General features: G+C 45.3%; 1 long non-coding RNA gene across 1 annotated transcript in view; it reads right to left on the reverse strand.

The window, feature by feature from the left end:
• The window catches only part of LOC144791074 (uncharacterized), a 354,686-nt gene that overhangs the window by 272,910 nt on the left and 59,427 nt on the right, over positions 1 to 22,349 (reverse strand). The window contains exon 2 of the long non-coding RNA XR_013602292.1: positions 17,625 to 17,674. This is a non-coding gene — a long non-coding RNA (uncharacterized LOC144791074). The remainder of the gene's footprint in view (positions 1 to 17,624; positions 17,675 to 22,349) is intronic.

The following is a 22,349-nucleotide window of genomic DNA, read 5'->3' on the forward strand; positions in this document are numbered from 1 at the left end:
GAGACGAAGGATTGGAATCTCGCTTTTGGACGCGATCGCTGCTTGAGGAGACCCGAGTCTTGGCACCCACGGCGTTTTTCCTTTCTTTCTGATCTGACCATCCAGGTGGCGCCGGTCCTCGACTGAGATCTCTTCTGTTGATTTGCCGTGCAGTGACCATTTGGTCGATTTGAGAACTTGGCAGTTGGAACCTGGACACCATTTGATTGGTAAGAGCCGTTTTGTGGCACTTGCTGTTGGTTTGATGCCTTTGACTGGTAAGGTAGTTTAGTAACACTTACTGCCGCTTTATTTGTATGATTGGCCAATATTGAATTTCGTTCGTCAAATATATATGTGTTGCAATACATATAGGCAGGTAATGAGGCGATTTTTCTCTATTTTTATTTGTTTGAACGGCGCAATGTACGAAGAGTACCTTAAGCGCTACTTTTGATTATAATACTGCATATTTTGCACTATTTTTGGCATGCCTGTTTCCAGCACATTTCGTAGGATGTGTTGCTTTTGTAGTGGTACCAATTTGAGGTTCGAAGAAGCACAACCGCCCCCCCCCTGCCCCCCAGAGGGGACGCCTAATAGGGACATGTGTGTTAAGTATGGTATTTCTTCCATAATGTACAGCACGTTATGGAATAAATACACCTGTAAAGATCCTGAGTTGCGTTGGCCCATGCATGGATCATTTGATTTGCAAAAGATTCAGTATGTGGCGCAACGGATGTTTAAGCGAAAGGCTAGGCAAGATATGTTTGACTGTGTGCGAATGTGGGAGAAAGAAGTGCCTGAGCGAATGAAGCGTGAGCAAGCCTTGATTGAAAAAGAACAGCAAAAGTGTATTCATGCGAAAGCATTGGAAATGAAAAATAGGGAAATTCAAGAAATTAAAGAGAGGGAAGATAGGGAGCGTCAGTTACAGGTAAATGGCCAATACGCTGTTCGTAGACCTCTTTATCCTATTCTTAATAAACCCCAAGATGATTCTCTCATTAGATCATTGCCCACCTCCGTATACTCTTCCTACTGCTCCTTATGAGTCAGATGAGGACTCTCTTACAGACCAGGACAAAGCTCAAGAAACTTGTTCAATGTTATCTGCTGGGCGTGCATCTGACATTAGATCTGCTGCGCATAAAGCTGTTCGTAGTACTGCCACTGCTTCTGAACTTTTACATAGTATAAAAGGTTGGCAGGAAAGGGAGCAAATATATTTTACCGATAAATTTGCAGCAGAGGTTATTGAACGATTTAGGAAACATTCGGTAGAAATGGAGCCCGATGATGTAGCAGCTGATTGTAAACAATTATGTGACGGCCTTTTTGTCTTTTCCCAGGTGCCTGACACGATCGGACGCTTGGTTAAAGTACGTATTGACACAGCCCGTTTGCGAGAGAAGAAAAAGGCAGCAGATGCAGCTGCACAAAAATCCCACATCGGCATGGCACGAACTTCTACTCCTGAAACAGATAAGAATGTTGTAATTAATGTGAAACCCATTCGGGAAGCCGCGCCTTTAAAAGTTCCTCCTAAGGGAACGGGTACAAATGATGATAAGACTTCTGTAGATGCTAAGGGGGATTTTATTTATAATTGGGTTTACACTCCTTGGAATAGAGCAGATGTTATGGCCCTTAAAAATGCATTGCCTGATCCGCGAATGAATCCAGCAGCTTTTTATGAGGAAGTTGAGGGTGCAACTAGTTCTTGTACTGTGACGTTGCCTGATATTGATTTGTTTTTTGGATTAATATTACCGCCTGATATGTGGAGAACTGTGCGTAAAGTTGATGACCGTGCGACATTTGGAGCATTATGGAAAGATTTAGAGCAGTTAGATGAAGATAGAGAACCTGCACAGAAACCGTGTCAGTTAATTTTAAATCTTCCGGCAGCTATATTAGTTAAGCTAAAGATGATTATTCCCCCTAAAAAGATAGATTGGACTGTATTAGCGTCATGTAAGCAAAAGGCAGATGAATCGGTTTCAGATTTCTGTACAAGCTTTGAAGAGGCATTCCACGATTTTAGTGGCCAGTCATTGACAGATGACACGGGTAGGCATCTGTTTGTCGATAAATATGGCGCAAACCTTTTGCCAGGAATAGCTAGTCGCCTAAAGGCCAGTGAGAGTTCATGGACTTCCTCTTCTCCGGTTTCTCTCCTAACCACGGCTCAGTATTATGAGCGACAAGAATTAGAAGCTAAAGGTAATGAGGATTAAAAAGTCTAAAGAGTTGAAAACAATGGTTATGTTAGCTCAAGCATTCTAGAGGTAATGATAGAGGCAGACGTAGATCTTATGGCACCAGTGTGCGTACTGCAAGAAATTTGGACATTGGCTTTCTGATTGTCCAGTACTGCGTGCTCAGCAGTGTCCACGTGGTCGGGGACAAATGAGAAATCGCTCAGGATATTCAGGGCCTAGAGGAAGCACGAATGATCGCGCTAGGTTTGATGCTAATACACGTGGGCAGGATGGGTTTAACACTTTTGATAAAAGGAACCAATATCAATGTCCAACTATGTGCCGTCTGATTTTCAAGATTCTGCTTTGCATAGGATTGCCTAGGATGGGGTAAGGAATCAGCTGAAGTTCCAGTAGATCAGAGGGGTCCCTATGTTACAGCACATGTTTTGGGTTCTACTGATCAGTTTCTGGTTGATACAGGAGCTACTCGTAGCACCTTGTCTAAACAATTGGTTCCAAGGGCTCCCCTATCTGGCTTAACCATTACATTGATAGGTTTCGATGGAACACCTTCCCTTAGTCACAACCACTCGCATTCCATGTTGATAAGTTACTGCTCCATGTCCGTTTTTGCTTTCTCCTAACACACCAGACAATATTGTGGGTCTTGATATGCTTAAAATATTTCAGGGCTACGATACGACGTTCTCCGGAAGGAGTACGGGTTATTTTGAATGACAACTACACTGTGATTGAGAGTTCTTGTATTGTTAAAGAAGACATTGCACTAGCCTCACTCCCTAGTACTTTGTGGGCTACTTCAGACACCGATGTAGGGCAAATGGTTATGCCGCCAGTGCATATTAGTGTCAAGGAGAGTGCTTCTTTGCCATGACTGCCTCAGTATAAAATTTCTAAAGAAGGAGAAGAAGCACTTACACGCATTGTTCATGATTTGATTAAAGTGGGGGTTGTGGAAGAAGTTCCTTACAATGTTTGCAATAGTCCGATTCTTCCCATTTTGAAAAAAGATACTGACACCAGGATTTATAGATTCATCATTGATTTAAGAGCAGTCAACAAGATTGTAGTACCTCAGTACCCTGTGGTTTCTGACATAACGACATTACTTACCCTGGTCCCTCCGACAGCAACTACATTTTCTGTAATCGATTTGAAGAATGCTTTCTTCTCGATTCCTATTCATCCTGATATGCGATATTTGTTCGGTTTCACTCTGAATAATCGATCATACAGATTTTGTAGAGTTCCTCAAGGGTACACTGAGAGTCCGAGTATTTATAGTCAAGCCTTAAAAAGACAACTCAATTCCTTTACTTTGTCTGAAGGAGTGGCTCTCATACAATATGTTGATGACATCTTTTTCGCAGCCGATACGCATGGGCAGTGTTAAAAATGTACTTTGCCTTTGCTTTCTTTTCTTGCTACACACCTTCATAAAGTATCACGGAAGAAACTGCAATATTGTAGACCGAAGGTAACCTACTTAGGTCACCTTCTGTCTAAGGAGGGCCGTGCATTGACACCAGATCGCATTCACGCAATTTTAGACACCCCAGTACCTTCCACACAGAAAGATGTCCGTGCGTTCATTGGTTTGACTTCGTTTTGTTTGCAATGGATATTGGGCTTTTCGCACATTGTTAAACCCCTGCTAGCGCTTTTGACTAAAAACACTCCAATCCCCCTTCCATGGACAGATGAATGCCAAAACGCTTTTCGTCAGTTAAGACAAGCACTCTGCTCTGCACCAGTGTTAGGCACACCAGATTACACAAAGGCTTTTACACTCTATGTACACGAGAAAGATGGGTGTGCATTGTCAGTTTTAGTACAGACACATGGTGATAAGCAGCGTGCCTGAGCATATTTTTCTGCAGTTCTTGATCCTATTGCTCGTACGTTGCCTGGATGCTTCCGTTCAGTTGCAGCAACAGCTGTGTCCATACGTCAGAGTGAAGGGATAGTGTTGTCACACAAACTGTTGGTGCTAGTACCCCATGCAGTAGATGCCCTTTTGAACCAGACTAAGACACAACACTTAACTAGTGCTCGCCTGACAGGATATGTATTGACACTGTTCGCACCTCATATTACCTTGAAGAGGTGCGCGACACTGAACCCAGCCACTTTGTTGCCATATCCTGCGACTCAGTCCCAGTCAAAGGAACCTCACGATTGTATATTCCTTACTGAGGAACAGACAAAGGGTCGCATCGATTTGCAAGATACGCCCCTTCCAGATGTAGATGGGGAACTGTGGGTTGATGGGTCCTGTCTGAAGTTACCAGATGGCACGACTTCAGCTGCTTATGCAATCACCACTCTTGAGACAGTAGTGGAAACAGCTCGCATACCTCAGAAGTTGTCTCAAGCAGCTGAACTAAAAGCTTTGACACAAGTGTGTGAACTTAGCACTGACTTGTGTGTGAACATTTACATGGTAAGCCGCTATACTTTTGGAGTGGTTCATGATTTTGGCCTACTCTGGAAGGAAAGAGGCTTTCTTACATCCCACGGGATGCAGATAATGCACAGACAATTAGTACATAACCTCTTGACTGCACTTACATACCTAAAGAAAGTTGCTATTATGAAGTGTAGCGCACACAAGAAAATCATTGACAAAATAGGACAAGGCAATGCCTTTGCAGATCGCGTAACTCGTGAAACTGCGATGCAGCGAAACACTACTTCCATGTACGCAGTGAAGTCTCAAGCTGAGCGTTGGCATGACGCTAGAGAGGAAGTATTGGATATACAGAGATCTGCCTATGTGGAAGAGCTTGAGCAATGGTCTAAAGAAGGAATGTTAGACGATGAGGGTTGTTGGCGTAACAAAGAAATGAATAAGTGGAAATTGCCTGCAGCCCATTTACAACCTATGGTTCAAATGGCACATGGGCTGACACATGTTGGAGCTCTAGCAATAACTAAATTGCTTACACAAGTTTGGAAGCATTTTGAAATTGCCAGCACAGCTAAAAGAGTAGTACAGTCCTGTTTGATCTGTTGGCAGTATAATCCTGAAAAAGGGACACGGACTCCTACAGGAGGGTTTGCTACACCAACCGCACCTTTTGAAGTCTTGCAGATGGATTACATCCAAATTGAACGCTGCAATCATCTAAAATATGTCCTGGTGGTGGTATGTGCCTTCAGTAAATGGATAGAGGCATACCCCACAAAGGATAATACTGCTCTCACCACAGCAAAGCTGCTTCTAAAGGAGTTTTCCCTAGATATGGTGTTTGTAAGCTTTCGTGGAGTGACAACGGACCTCATTTTATTGGGCAAGTTGTTGAGCAATACAGTCTTCCACCCGCAATCAGCAGGATTAGTGGAAAGATACAATGCTACTTTAAAATTGAAGTTAGCGAAAATACTGGCTTCCACGTCTTTAAAGTGGCCAGATGCATTACCCTTGGCATTGTTGTCCATAAGATCGGTGCCACATTCACGATCTGGTCTCACCCCGTACGAAGTGGTCTTTGGGAGACCGATGAATATTTGGGGAGTTCCTAAGCCACGCCCCATACATGATGTTCTTTGTGTTCTGATGAATTATTATTTGGCACAGTTAACCGACAGTTTGATCTCTATTCATCAACAGGTTCGAGAAGCGCTTCCTGACAGATCTACAGGTGAGGCTGTAATGACCTACTTCTCTGTATATTTTGGTGCTTCTGTCAGTCACCAGGCCATTACTTACCACATCCTCTCTCAGGCCGATTTCCCTCCCGTATCAACAACTACCCATTAGAGGGGATTTGCCCATCCCTCTGTAAGTACTTGGTAAAAAAGGGTCCCGACCTTCCCTCACAAGGAATACAACCAAATGATATGCTCTAGGGGTTCTTTATTACATGATAATAGGATGACAAAAGAAAGAAATAACTAAACATCACATTAGAAGCAATCATCAACACATACATATACATAGAACCTGAAAATAAAAGCATAGTTAGATACAATAAGTACACCTGGAACACTTTACCGTAATCTTAGGCGTCTTGTCATCTGAAGAAGGGTCCATCTCTCTTTGCCTCTCTGGTTGGGTCAGGACTCTCTGTTGCACAAACACAACTGCACGTCTGCACTGTGATGTATCATCAGACCGCCAAAACACCAGACCAGCATCTCAGCATCTCTCCAGCATCTCCAGCATCTCACCCTCTCTCGGTCCCCTTTCTCTAATATAAAATGCAGCTCTCCATCGACGTTTCTAGCTAACTCCGCCTACAGTTCTCATTGGATTCCTGTACCACCTCGTACCAAGAGCACAACAAGCAGCTGGCCAAGCGTTTTGCTATGACTGTGGCATCGAGAGAGCACATTCCACCCGATAAGAACCGGTCCTGTCTGGTTCACTACTGGTGGACAACACATGTAATCTAAAATATAACCTCTCACCTACAGAGGCTCAGAAGATGGCTGCAGTTTAGAATATGGAGTTGCTCAAGCATAGGCCTCTACTACTCGGAAAGCAGACATATTAGACCACGTCAAAGCCAATAGGCTAAAGTTATAATTCAACTAACTCAAATAACACTATGCACTTAATCCCTCAGTATCCACTATGGAGCACCTGTGTGCACCATCACCAACAACACTGCACCTTGATATTACATACCTTCTATTCTTTGGCAAGATGATTGTAATGCAAGACCATCCTACATTAAGGCTAAAGTAACATAGCACACTAAAATCAGTACACAATGGTGGTGATTGAGGGTCATCACAGACCATCAGACCACTAAAGTGGCTCATTCACTACAGAGGCCCACGAACTCCGTCCTGGCGACTATGTGATGGTCAAGGTCTTCGACAGATCTAACAGCTTGGAACCGAGGTGGTGAGGTCCAAAGCAGGTGCTCATGACTACAAGGACAGCAGTTTGAGTGACGAACAAGAAGAACTGTGTCCACAGCACACACTGTAAGCGTGTTTCACCTGCCTTGGTGGAACCTGCTGTGCTGACCGACCATTGAGAGATTCTGGAGACGGAGAAAGGTCAAGCTATCTCACCTGACGAATCTGCGGAAGTCTTCCCGGACCACACGATTCCTGGAGCATCGTGATACCACTTAAGACTGAAGAAATAATCTGCAGTGTTGAAAAAGACTGGTTGAGTTACCGCCCTGGGTTAGTGAAACGGAGAGCCGATGTGGCAAGGGGGGGATCAGCCCTGCGTTAGTGTAGTGACACCCGTCTTGGCCAGTGGTGAAGAAATCAGCGGCTGCCCAAGGGATAAGAGCTCCAACGATTGTTTTCAACAAATTTCAGAAAGATCAATTATCGCTGATGCTGAAATGAATAACAAAAGAATCATTTGTGCTGTAGGGTTTGTTGTTGCTCTGGTGGTTATGGCGATAATCACCTGGTTTGTTGAGAAAGTGGCTCCTGCTCAACAGCTTCTTGTTGCCACTACTCCAGCTTCAGAGGAACATAACTATTTTACACTTCCCTATCACGAGCAGAAGCATCAACAATCCTACCTAAATAACACAATCATCCAGATGTTGCATCATACACACAATGCCACGAATACTACCAATTGTGGGGTGTGTGGGATGATACCTGCACACCAAAAGAAAGGAGGAACACCTTTTATTCCTCTACCGTTTTCCCATAATGGTTCTTGTCAAGCTTGGTATGCTCTTTTGTTTGCTTTTGGAAAGCCTTCAGTAGGAGGAATTATCTTTCGTCTGAATAAAGTATGCTATCAAGATGAAGATGGTTATCCTTAAGCCAAAGGGACTAAATGGGAATGGGAAGAATACCAACTGGACAATATTTCGACACCATACGTCTTCACGAATATGAAGACTATCAAAGACAATGGACCTTTTGTAATTTCTGTGACCAGAGCTAAAGCACAACTATGTATAAGTAGTGTTGGGAGAATTCCCGTAGGACAGAGTGAATGTATTTTGACATTGATTATTGAAGAAGCTAACAACAGTAGTTTTACGTCTTCGCATAATTCGTATTTTGTCTGTGGTAATAAAAGGATACTATCAATTACCTGTTGGGTGGTCCGGGGTATGTTACATATCATTTTTGTTACCACTTGTGTTCCTGGCCCCTCCATGATATCAACTGAATTTAAAGTTGTATAATGACATTTCCAAGAATACATATAAACAAACAATAAGTGCAGATGAAGTTGACCAGACAGATGCCACTTTGCAACAATATGTCGATTTCAATTTGGGTTTGTTCTTCTTTGTGGGTGCTGCATTGAATAGCAGAAAGATAAGGTGATTAACTCTTGTTGTGGAAGCTGTCACCAATCAAACAGCTATGGCACTTGGGAACATTACAGAAGAACTACAAATTGCAAGGATTGTAGCACTCCAAAATAGCATGGTGCTTGATGTGATTTTAGCTGATCGAGGTGGTGCATGTCGCATCATCGGTAGCAGTTGCTGTGTATTTATACCGGATCACTCACCTTCAGTATATGAAGCAATCTCAAAACTGCATAAAATCGCTGCAGAAATTCACACAGAGACTGGTACATGGACATTTTCAAACTGGATATGGACACGAATTGCTACTTGGGGCTGGAAGCTACTGACTATTCTATGTATACTACTGGTGATACTATTTACATGCTGTACTTGTATACAATGTGGTCCTATGCTTTGCTCCATGTGCATCACTGCTTGTACACCTGCCAAAAGAAATATTGCAGATATAAAAGCACAGCAAATGTTAAATAAAGAAATAGCTGAGATGATGAGCATCAATGTACAGGATGCATATCTAGATTACCCCAGATAAACGAATGTCTTCATCTAATGCTGAAAGGGTCGTCTGTTGTAATTTAGCAGCGATTAGGTTAAGCATTAGCAGAAGACATCTTTTATTTAGAGATTATCTTGTCCGTTGTGTGGAATCCATTTTGTATTTCTGGCAGCCATTTTGTTTGCCATGTGCTCTGTCCTACCTTCCTGTCAACTGCTCTTGAAATCTGCCTAGAGAGACGAGATATATTTAGCCTCTTCTGCTTCGCACATGCTCAGTTGAGCTTACAGCTGTCCCCAACTTGTAACTGTCAGGATGTGTCCACCAGAATTAGCTAACTGTCAGCCCCTCCCACGTGTTGCCAGCACACTCGCTGTATGACCTTATATGTATTTAAAACCAGCATTCTGTACTTGTACTGCCTTCATTTGAGCCCGTGTGGGTATAAAAGGACCAAGCTCCTTCCAGTCAGTGTGCTACTTCATACATTGCCGAAGGGTGTTGTGTGAATGTAGTTCCACCTCATGAGGTTTAATAAACTCTGTCTTTTCTATTCCAGCTTCTGTGCCAACTTCTTTCTATTGGCCTGAGGACTCTGTGCAGAGAAGGGAGAAACCATAGCACTGGTAGGCCTTGCTGAGGCTCACCACCACAGATGGTGTAATGTTAAAGAAAAAATATGCAAGGGCACTAGGACTTGCGGAGGAAGGAAAGGTGGGGGTAGAAGGGAAGCTGAAAGGGAGGAGCTAGGAAGAGCAGTCAGGGGAATGTATTTAGAAGGAAGAGACGCATGTAAAATAAAGCTCCTGTATAACCACTTACATTGAGTCAGTGTCTTCTGTCCTAGTTAAACGACACGACAGCTGGCGACTAAGGTAGTCGTTGGACCCTGCTGCACACCGTGTGCTGACGGTGGAGCGAAGTCGGGAGCCCCGCTGTGTTGGAAGCTGCTTCTGCTGAGGCGCGACCCGGGAGCCTACTCCGGTCGCGCGGTACTGCTGCTGTGATGCCGCGCCGTCAGGTGCTAACCCTGAGCGCATGCCCCTGCTCTTTCCTTGCTGCTGTAAGACGCTACCCCGGTCACGCAGGACCCCAGCCGTGCTGCAGAGTACGTGTGCAGAACCCCTGGCGGGCTGACGATTACGTGTGCTGCCAAATTGGTTGGAGCTCACCCGGGACACGTCGCTGCCTGTCCCCTGCCTTGACGGCTGACCCCAATCGCAGGTGCATTTCCTGATTGCCTGCTTTGCCCGCTGTATGCACAGCTGCGTGTGATCGGTAGGCAGCCTGCAAACTGTTGCTGCCTCGTGTCTTTGCTTCAGGCCTGAATCCTCGTGAGGAGTGAGCTCCGCCCAGTGCCCATCTTGAGGTCAGGCACCTCCTCCAATCCACTGCCAGGATTCCAGGGCAGTCATTCTTGAGTCAGGCATCCAAACAAAAGCCCTGCAACCATGTACCATACAACAACAAAAAACGAAAAGTAAAGCCAAGAGACAGTCAATCCTACATTCACCTATTCACGAAGATCACCAACATTGACAACAGTGCCTCCGATGATATTTACTGTACCTGCGGCATTCTGGGATTCTCATCAGTCCTTTCCCCAGTTACACATTCAGCCATATTATACATTGCTGTGCAAAGTGCCACGTGACATAAGTTGTGGCTCCTCCGGAGACCAGATCAGTACCTGCCGCCTGTGTGCATAGTTATTTAACATGTATGGCTCTCCCACTTCGAGACAACACTATGATTCCCAAGGCAACAGAGCCCAGCAAGAGTCCCCTGAATCATCGTCGCAGACAGGAGGACATGGACTTGCCATTTTGGGAGTACCTTTTCTGCGCCCCCCTGAACCCCTGGGTCTTGTATCTGGTGAAGGTATGAGTCTTTGCTGGCAAGAATGGCTGGCAGACTTTGAGGACTTCATGAAAGGCTTCCATGTCTCTGACTTGGATCAACAACTCATTGCACTACGCAATTTAATTGGTAAAGATGTTGGTCAGATTATAAAGGAACTTCCGGCTGATGTTGCGTCTTCCTATGCCGATGTGCGTGAAATAGAAAATTTCTTCACAAACGAAACATTGATTATGAACGTTACACCTTCAATATGGCATCCCAAGAGAAAGAGGAGTTCATGGGAGAGTTCATTACGCGCCTCAAACGATTAGCACGTTACTGTGCGTTTGACTCTTTCACAACTGAAGATGCCCTTCGCTTGCGGATCATCGAAGGCTGCCAAAAGGAGTCCTTAGGTAGACGCCTTATAAAGAAAAGTTACTCCCTCGATGAAATGGAAGAAATGTCAAGAGTCAACAATCATGTTGAACATGCAAAAAAAAAATGGAAGCGGGGAAAGGGGAAAAAACGAGAACAAGTGTTCCGGCTCCAATTTCGCTACACGGACAGACCCTCATCTGCACGTCAAAGATCATCGAGGTCCAAGGTTCATTTTCAACGTCCAAGTCGTCGTCGCAGCCCCAGCCGGACTGATAAGCGACAGGAGCGCCAACTTAAATGTTATCGCTGTGGTTACGACTTTTCCCACACTGAAGAGTCCTGCATTAGATCAACGATGTAGGAAGTGTGGCAGAGACAATCACTTTGAGAAAGTATGCAGAGCATCCTGCAAAGACACTCACAGGCAGTCAAAACAATCCAGTACTCGCCATCATGCTAAGCAGTACGGGACCGCAGGGATGCCTCCACCAGCTCATCACAGCCAAGCCTTCACTCTCACTCACCTACAGGTCGCGGCACTCAAAATCTCGAGAGTAGAGGTCACTCTCGCTCGTAATACAAGACAGTGACTAATATGTCTGCATAGTGTCAGGAACCCCTGTCACGCCATCCACAGAGTCCCCTGCATTGTTTGTCAACACCCATATGGTGTGAATATCAATCATATTGCAGTGTTCCTACAATAAGTACTTTGACCAATGTTTGTTTTTTTCCTTTAATGTATTTGCTTTTGCCAATGTTTACTCTTGGACCTTGCCAATGCTTGTTAGATATCGGAGGATCAGGGGGCACAGGTGCAGCTGCTTGCAGTTGGTTTAACACGTGAGCTGTAACTGTAATGAGCACATGGATTGAACACGCCCGGCAACGCCCAGGATCTTGGATATAAATAGCTTCGATCTGCAGAAACCTGTTGCTTGGCTTTCAATTTCCTGCCACAGGCTTTCCCTGGAGCCCCAAGTCATCGGAGCCTCCGCTGAAGAGAATGATTTCACCTTGTGACCTCTGACAGCAAAAATTCTCCCTGTCTTTGAGCCGGCTCAGGACTGAGATAAGAAGATTTCTGGACTCATTTTAAAAGCGCTTCAGAGCTAAATGTTAAATTGAAGCTTTAGATTTTTTTTGTTGTTAATGTAAATGATCAAGAGCTAAGTGTTCAATTGAAGCTTTACATTTTTTTGTGTTATTATTGTAAATGATCATTAGTGCTATTTAAGTGAAGAACTCGGCTTTTAACCTAATGGTCTTGCTCTTCAATGCAATTTGAAAAACTGCTTGATATTGTTGCACATGTGATTGTAAAATAGGCAACAATTCTTCCTGGTGTTTTTGAAGATTTCTGATGCTTGGTGCACATGTTTTCTGGTTGTGTTTGGACAACAACTCTCCTTGTATTTTGAAATTGACTGATTTTGGCTGTGCACTTCTATGGCAGTAGTAAGGGGACATTTGATAACATTGTAAAGCGCCAAGGACTATATGTAAAGTGCGCCTTTTCTGATATTGTTGTGTGCAATTGCGTTTTAATGCTCCATTCTTAAAGTTGCTGGATATTTTGGGCAGCATTTTAAGGCACATTTGCTTAGTGTGTTTTCAAACTTATTTGGAAAAATCTTATGCACTATCAGGTGAGATCATAAGGAATTACAAAAGAACAAATATACTATGTGAATTCATAACATAAAATACACAGTCTAATACAAATTCCTGTTTTATATTCATAGAAACCTGTAAATACATTTCTTAAATGCTTATTGAGAGACAAACTGTTTGAAGCGCCATCACGCCTAAAAGGTAATCAGAAGTAGTAGAAGACATAATGTTGGTATTGCTAGTAGTCTAAAGAGTTTTTAGGGCATTCTGTACTTATCTACCTCTGTATATTTTAGGAAAAGTTACGAGTGGTTTGTTGTGTTAAATTCCAGAACTTGGCTGGCCCAGATGGCACACACCCTCTTCTTGGCAAAGCGTGAAGAGTAGCAGTCTCTTTCTGGTCTCTCATCCCAAATCCCCTTCCCTCTTTGGGCACCTGCCAGGGCTTCTGTTTTTAGGCAGCAGCACTGAGAGGTGTTCAGGGGGGGGTTGAGGAACTTCATCGTCCCTGCAGACGGACCTGGTTTTCAGGTGAGTGGCTGGACTCACATATAACACAGTCGCGGATCCAGATAGGCTAAAGATATACCAGCAACTCCATCTTCAAACACATGGCCAAGTTTGTGCTGGACCGTGGGGCATCTCTCAATTACATTTCGGTCGCAGAGTACAACAAAAGTAATCCGCAACCTCACCTGCACAAAGCTGCTGTGCGTGTCTACACATGGATGTCAAAAGAACCTCTTCCTTGTTTAAGACAATTTCAGACTGATCTCGCATACAAAGCTAGAACTATTACGGCTCGCATTCATGTTATTGAAGGGCCTGAAGCAGACTGCCACCTTAGTTTGCCCACATCGGAACGACTTTGACTAGTGGAAATACTATATTGAGTGGATGATGACCCTAATATAGTCCACAGATTCCCAAAACTATTCATTTGACTCAGGAAGATGGCTCTCAAGTTCGCCTGCAGATAAATAAACGTGTGGCACCCATAGCACAACATCACAGGTAAATACTGTTCTATCTTCAACAGTCTGTGGAGGAGGAACTGCAAGATCTTCTCCGGGCAGACATCAGTGAGAGAACTTCGGGACCCACTCCCTGGGTATCGCCTATGGTCATAGTACCCAAAAAAGGATCACATGGCAAAGTACGTCTCTGTGTTGATATGTGAGCACCCAATACTGCCATAGAGAGGGAGAGGCACCCTGGACCTCACATCAGTGACATGATCAGGTTGTTGAATGGGGCACAAATATTTTCCAAACTAGATCTTAATAAGGGCTATCGCCAGCATGAACTTCATGAAAAATCAAGATATATCACCACGTTCGACTCACCAAGGCCTGTTCAGATACAAACAGCTCAGCTTTGGAGTTTCTGAGATCTTTCAAGAAGCGATCAGAAAGGTCATTTACCATATTCCCAACACCCTCAACTACAGTGATGACAGTCTCGTGTTCAGAACAACAGTACAAGAACATGACCAGGCACTTGACCGAGTATGTCATGCCCCTCTTGGAAGCAAACCTAACACTCAAAGACAAATGTGAATTCCACAAATCAACATTGAAGTTCTTTGGACACATTTTCTTAGGCACAGGAATGAGACCAGATCCTAAAAAAAAAAAAAAAAAAACGCAGCTTTGAACGATACCCCTCGAGATGCTGGGGATGTGCGTTAATTTCTAGGAATGGCAAGCTACTGTAAACGTTATATCAAGGATTATGCCACCCTCAGCTACCCTTTGCGAAAACTGACTAAACAAAGACACACATTTCTATGGACAACTAGATGTGACCAAGCGTTTCACTCAATCAAAGCATCTGTTGAGTCGGCCAACAATCTGGCTTACTTCAATCCTCAGCAGAAAAATGAAATCACTGTGGATGCCAGGCCTGTGGGGCTTGGAGCTATACTGGCTCAATATGACCAGGAAGGTGATCAACGTCACATCGTGGCATATGCCAGTCGTAGCCTGACTGACACAGAGAGAGCCTACTCCCAGCCCGAGAAGGAAGGTTTGGCGGTGGTCTGGGCCTGTGAGCACTTTGACATTTTCATCTATGGGAAACACTTTACGCTCATCACGCCCTGATATCCATATTCGACCCCCCCCGGGCCAAAATGCCACCCAGAATAGAGCGCTGGGGTATCAGTCTTCAAGAATACATGTACACAATTGTCCACAAACCTGGAAAAGCAGCAAACCCAGCTAACTACATGTTGCGACACCCTAAGGCATCCTCAAAATCAAACCTGTTGTTAGCAGAGGAATACATACACTTTGTCGTGGCTCAAGCAAAAGCACCTGCAGTCCCTCGAGGCCTTTCTTGAAGCCACCTATGGGGATGTCACCATGCAAAATATGGAACACCGCATCCAGACGAACTGCTTGAGACATCTGGAAGAATCTGGACATAATAAACAGGCCGACAGCCATGAACTGACCTATTTTCGACACGTAAAGGATGAATTGTCCATTACCTCAGATGGTCTCCTGCTAAAAGACAAAAGGATTATCATTCCAAAACAGCTGTGTCAAGGAGTTGTCAATTTAGCACATGAAGGGCACAGAGGTGTTGTAGCCACCAAGAGACCGTTGCGTGAACAGGTCTGGTCCCCCTCCCTTGACCAGATGGTTTAATCCACACTGAAGACAGCCCTCAGTGTCAATTAGTTAACCTGCACCTCTACAAATGTCAGAACTGCCAGAGGGCGTTTGGCAACATGTCGCATAGACTTCTTTGGCCCGCTACAGTCAAGTAAATACATTCTTGTCGTAATGGATGAATACTCCCACTTTCCAATTGCTCACCTCATATCATCAACCAAAGCGGAAACCACTATACCCGTATTGGATGAAGTATTTGCAGCATGTGGTATACTGACTGTAGTAAAACAGACAATGGCCCGCCATTCAATGGACAAGGGTTTGCTGCATTTGCTAACCATCTCAACTTTTGACATCAGAAGATCACTCCCATGTGTCCAAAGGCCAATGGGATGGTAGAAAGATTTATGGCCACTCTGAAAAAGACCATACAGCAAGCTGAACTATCAAGGCGAGTTGTTCAAACAACGTTAAACAAGGTGTTACAAGCATATCGAACCACACCACACAATACCACGGACAGATGTTCAGCAGCCTTGATGTTGGGTTGCACAGAGCGCACAAGAATACCGGCTTGGGAAGACTCAACTGGCTGTACTCGTCAGGACTCAGATCCTGAAGAACTAGCAGCGAAAGATGGATTCAAGAAAGCCAAGATGAAGGAATATGCGGACAGTCACCGGAAAGCTAAACCATCATCCATTCAGGAAGGAGACTGGGTACTTGTACGGCAAGAACAACAAAGAAAATCTGACAGTCGATACCATGCTCGCCCACTGCTAGGACAAAACAAAAGGGAACTTTGATCACGGCCGCCTCAGACAAAAAGAGAATAACACTGAATGTGGCACATTTTCATAGATGCACACCAACCGCAAGAGAGACAATGGCTGTGCCAGAAAGTGCAACGAAGGAGGACACGCGTGTGATTGGAGATGTGCACCAGTCTCCCATCTCTCTTGGTGAGAGGGAGCAACCCACTCAAGAGGTAGACTGCAGGCCACAGCGACTCCATTGAAGGGCCATCCGCCTCGTTGAAGAACTGTAACTATGTTCACTTCTTTATCTTTTACTCTGTAGTAAATGTACCAGTTGATTTAAGTTGTGTAAGAAGGGGGAGATGTATTGTTATAGAAAATACATGCAAGGGCACTAGGACCTGCGGTGGAAGGAAATTTGGGGGTAGAAGTGAAGCGGAAAGGGAGGAGCTAGGAAGAGCAGTCAGGTGAATGGATTTAGAAGGAAGAGAAGCATGTAAAATAAAGCTCCCGTATAACCACTTACATTCACTCAGTGTCGTCTGTCCTTATTAAATGACACAACAGATGGTTGTGAGAAAGCAGGCCCTGAGCCCCCCCCCCCTATTTTACACACGAATGTCCCGGAGTCCGAATTACCGACCGCCGACACACCCAGAACACCTGTAATAGACAGAAAGTGTTAAAACAGGAAGCAACCGACTAACAACACTGAGAAAGGATAACTGTAATTTTGGACAGAGAGGTGGAGCCACCACAGGAGAGTGCCAATCCCTGGGACAAGGAGGAGAAAAGGACACTGCCGCAGGACAGAAGGAGAGAGAGACCAGAAAGGAGGAAAAAGGAGGAAACGAGGAGCGATCTGGGAGAAAGCGATCCAGTGAAGCAAATGTGTCAGAAAACGCCACTGACCTGGACGAGACCGCTTAATCATAGAGTGAGAAGTGGTGGCGCTGGAGAGCCGCCGTAACTCAGGTGTGTTCCGGTGTAGTGGGTGAGTGTTGAAGGGGAGAGTGTGTGTGATTGTTTGGGGGGAGGGGAGAGGTCACGGTGTGAGATTGTGTTTGGGGTCGCACTGATTTTGGTTTTATCCTGTGCCGACTGAGGTGCTTAATTGCCCCTATATTTTAGCAGCACACTGGACCTTGTATTCCTAAAAGCACTGTCAAAGACTGCTCTGGAAAAAGAGTCCTGTGATCTAGGTGAGGTGAACCTGGTATGAATCCTAAGCACTGCAACATAGCAAATGGAAGGGGTAGGGACCAGAGGCCTGTAGGAACAAGGGCAATCACGGGCCAATTAAACCCCAACCCAACTAGCTGCATGCTCACCTTATACACAAATACTACCCTTTCTCAAAATCCTACCCCAGCCTTGAACGCACAAAATACTAGTGTGGTGAAGGATAAAAGAAAGGAAAGGATAATTTTCAGCTATTTACTTACTGCTGTTTTAGTTCTTTGAGACTCCGTGTGGCGCCATCCTGAAAAAGACCCTGTGGAAGGAAAGAAGAACAACCCCATTTCAATATATAATACAGACTGACAGAGTTGTCCATCGGCTGCCATCCTTAAAAATACTTTAATTTCTTTACGCAATTTTCCAAATAAATATCAACATTCAGAAGCCTACCCAGCCTCCGCGTTTGTATATGCACCTAGTCCTCCCACAGTTGGTGTCAGAACTGGGATCTAGCGTTATGAAGACTGTGGTAAAAAAAATCGTGGAGAGCCAAGTTAAATTTGAGACGGGTCATGGAAAAATTCCTGAATGTAGCAGAAAAAAGACAGGGACATTGCATGAAGCCCTGACAAGCCAAAACCCAGTCTCATGATACAGCTATCGCGAAACGTGCTGATGTTCAGGGCCAGTAAAGGGACAATATGGCTTTACCTTCTGTAGTGGTGCAGAAGTATGTTGGAGGAGAGGATCTGGACTTATTTTTCAAATATTTTGATTGTATGGCTCAGGCTGAAGTGTGGTCCGAAGATAGGTGGGGAGAGTACCTAGATCCTTAGTTGTCCAGCGACCGCCAGGCTGCCTACCAGGCCGCTAACCCTCCAGCAACTACTCCCTATGGAGATAATAGGAGGATTATCCTTGAACATTTGGGAGTAGACTAGGAGACCTAATGGGGCAAACTGCGACAGCTCAAAGCGGGACCCTAGGGCCCTGTACTATTGCATCAAAGATATACAGTTGTTGGCTCAAACCCTTTGCCACCTCAAATATAGATAATCTTGAGAAAATATATTTGGAATAGTATCTCACCTCTCTTCACCCCCGTCCCCCTATACAGTTGTGGGTCCATCAACATGTCAATTGATCTAGAAAGAGCAGTGGCGATAGCAAGGGCTCTTAGTCATGCTCAGGAGCTGCAGAAGGGAAGGGAAATGCAAAAAGAACAATTGATGGACAGAATGCAGAACAATGTCATACATTCTCCCCAGTACAGAGATCTGGGCCTAAATCCATCGTTTTTTTGCTCACCATGCCATTCCAGTTTGGACCCAGCCATATGCAAATCAGTCTTGACCCTGCACCCAATGGGAACAGTCCAGCCCGAACTGCCTGGCCAAGTACTCCCTGGACTGGAAACCAGCATCCTAGGACCGGTTTCGGGCTGTCAGCCCTCATCAGCCAGGATAGCTTGACTCCACTGGCATGGAGGACACTAATTGGAGGCATCCTACAGTTGGTGCTCCAAGAACCCATAGACCTGCTCTGAACAAGAAACCAGAGACTGTGACCCTGATACCAGGGCTATACACAAATCCCATCCCCCAACCCCCCCCCCCCCCCCCCGGTCCTCAATGTTTCATTTGTGGCGGTTTTGGCCACGTTGCCCGTTTCTGTCCACAAAATGAAGGACCCATGGTTACAGGATTGGTCAGATCTCTGTACTGCACTCCATCTGAATCTAGGCATCCCTATCACTTTTGCCTGACTGTGAATGGTGAATCTGTCACCGTCCTCGTGGATACGGGGTGTCTTCAGAGTGTGATGCATCCTCATGTCCTCCCAGGAGGAATCATTAGTACCACAGGTACCGTGAACATTCAATGTGTTCACAAGGATAATTAGAGATATCCTATGACTGAGTTTCAAATCCAACACCAGACCAACTATTTGGTTCCTCTATGATTGGGACTCATACCAAAACTGATTAAGGAGGGAGACGCATGGTGGGGAACCGCCTCCCCTTTCCCAGGCAGAAGACCATGAGTGGCCCTCTTCAAAAACCAGAAGAGCAGAAGACAAAAACAGGAAGAAAAGAAAACATCACGGAATTTACTGACAATAATAGCTGTTGATTTTTTGAGGGACACAGATTGAAACTTCTGGGCTGCCCAACGAGAAGACCCCACCTTTCGGGAAACCAGGAATAATGCTTCTGAACAAGAAAACACCAACCACATTGGTCTTCCTTTTTTTTCTTAAGGAGGGTTTGTTGTATAGAAAGGGAAGGAAATCCTAATGTCAGCAGCTGTTAGTCTTATATACACAAAGAGATTGAGGCAATGTTCTACCGCACCTAACCCTACCGTGGGTAAAAGTAATTAAGAACTCCTAACGGTGTAAAGAACTGAAAGTTCAACCCCTTTCAACTTTCAAATGAAAAAGAAAAAAATTCTGGCAATACTCTATCGATGTGATTTAGCACTCTATTATTTGAAGGGCCATAATATTTCTAAATTATAATTCTACTACACAGGACTCGTGTCAGGATTAAGCGAGCCCATCCTAAACTGAGTCGCTCTCTTCCCAATTCAAGAGTAGAGCAGGGTACTTCGTTCAGTACCTTTCGATTTGGGACAACTGGTAGCTAAGCGGTTTCAGTTGTAAGTTGGGTGATATTGTTTCTGCCGTTTTAGGCGGAATTTCAAGATGGCAGCAGTCTATTAGAAGTTAGCATTCTATTGTTCCAATCAGTAGATTAGTGTTTCGGTTATCGCGCTCGCGCACCTGGTGCGCTGCGCACTTCAACCGTCTTCCCGGAAGGAGAAACAACATCTTGAACCAGTGAAGCGTTCCTGTCAGGAAACGTCCAGCAAGGATATTTTCACTCGCATCCAAGGTCTTCAGCCTGCCATTGCTTGGTATCTTGAAGGTCGGCAAGACCACAGAATTCTTAGGAAGCCTTCGCTAGAATAATCAGGTATTTCTTGTGGCCTTGACAGTTTCCTCGCTTCTGGGGGAAATTCTCGGTGCCTGTTTCTAGCCTCAGACAAAGACAACTATGTGGATTTGAGAGTGGTTCGACCTCCGTAACAAGACACCTGAGTCTTTATTACGGTTTTCTTCATCTCTTTCTCTAGCTAGGAAGAGAGGAATTGATTGCTAGTTTTTTTGGAACTCTTAATTTCTAATTTCTAATTTAAAACATTTGTAGAGCGCAACGTCCACCGAGCGGTTTCTTGGCGCTAACAAGGTCCGGTTCACTGAGGATTGCAGGGGTAAGCAAGTTTATAAAAGGAAGGCCTGTCTAAACAGGAACGTTTTGAGATCCTTTCGAAAAGAGACATAGTGGGTGGCAAAACGTAGGTGATCAGGCAGAGAGTTCCACAAAGCAGGGGCCAGGGTGGAAAAATTGGCACCACCCCACTTTTTCCGCTTAAAACGGGGGGTTTGGAGGAAAGCTTTGGAGGAGGACCGGAGCTCTCTGGAGGGAACATAGTCGCTAATCAGCGAAGCGATGAAGGCCGGGGCAGTACCTTGCCGGGCCTGGAAGGTCATACAGGCGGTCTTAAAGAGGGAGCGCTCCCTGATAGGCAGCCAGTGGAGCTCCCTAAGAAGGGGGGAGGAGTGATGGTAACGTGGGAGACCGTAGATAAGCCGGGCCGCGTGGTTCTGCACCACCTGGAGCCTCCGTAAGCTGTATGCCGGAATGCCATTATAAAGGGCATTGGCGTAATCCAGCCGTGAGATTACCAATGCGGCCATGATCAGTTTGAGAGCCTGGGGGGAGAAAAAACGGGAAACAATACGGATTGTCCGAAGGGTGAGGAAGCAAGAGGAAACTACGGAACTGATTTGGGAGTGAAGAGTGAGGTGACTGTTCATTTTCACTCCCAGTGTTTTTACTGTGGCTGAAGGGGTAGGGGCGGGACCAAGAGAGGGGGGCCAAAAGTGGGGGTTCCAGGGACTGGATGAACCACCAGTGAGAACCAGCTCGGTCTTCTCCGGGTTCAATTTGAGGTGGTTGTGGTTCATCCAATCCCTGATGAAAATCATAATGGACTGAAAATTAGAAACAGAGAGAGAGGAAGAAGACAGGTCGAAGATGAGCTGGAGGTCATCTGCATAATTAAATACAGTGACCTCCAGCTGCTGAAGAGCGAAAATAAGAGGGGAGATGTAAAGGTTGAAAAGTAAGGGGGAAAGGGAAGAACCTTGGGGGACACCACAAGTGACGGGGAGTGGGGTGGTCGTGAAGGCTCCCAGCCGAACCGCCTGGGTACGGTCCCTCAGAAAGGAGGAAAGCCAAACCAGGGCTGTTCCCTGGATTCCGGCCGCCTTGACACGGGACAAGAGGATGTTATGGTCAACCGTGTCAAAAGCGGCGGAGAGGTCCAGGAGCACCAGCGCCTGGTGTTGGTTGTGATCCATTCCCTTCCTGAGTTCATCTAGGACCGATACCACGACTGATTCGGTCGAGTGCCTGGGACGAAAGCCAGCCTGGCGGGAAGCCAGCCCCCCATTTGCCTCTACTCTTAATATAACTTTGTTAAGAAACAAACTGCTGAAGTGCGCAGTGACGAACAACTACTTTTTTTTTTTTTTTTAAACTTGTTTTTATTAGCATTTCGATATTGCACAATACAGACCATATCATGAGACATATACACAATAGGGTGCGGAAACAACAGTGGAGGTCGAGAATGGAGGAACAGTGACGTGTGGGTCGGGTCCGTGTGGTCCATGTGCTAGCAGTAGCAAGAAACGTGTGGGGTGTAAACCAGGGGAGGAAGCATGTGGGTGCGAAGTGTGCATAGGAAAGGGGGTGGTATTGGTCTGGTGAGACTGGACGTGACTAGGTGTGTAGGGACGCTCTTTCTGTATTTGGCAGTTAGCGCGAGGACGGAGTGCTTGTAAATTTCAGCACCAACAGCCTACTTCTCGCAGTACCCGCTCCGCGGGTCCCGCTTCGTTTGGGGTGGATTCTGGAA

The sequence above is a fragment of the Lissotriton helveticus genome, chromosome 11 (assembly GCF_964261635.1).
Source record: "Lissotriton helveticus chromosome 11, aLisHel1.1, whole genome shotgun sequence".
Lineage (NCBI taxonomy): Eukaryota > Metazoa > Chordata > Amphibia > Caudata > Salamandridae > Lissotriton > Lissotriton helveticus.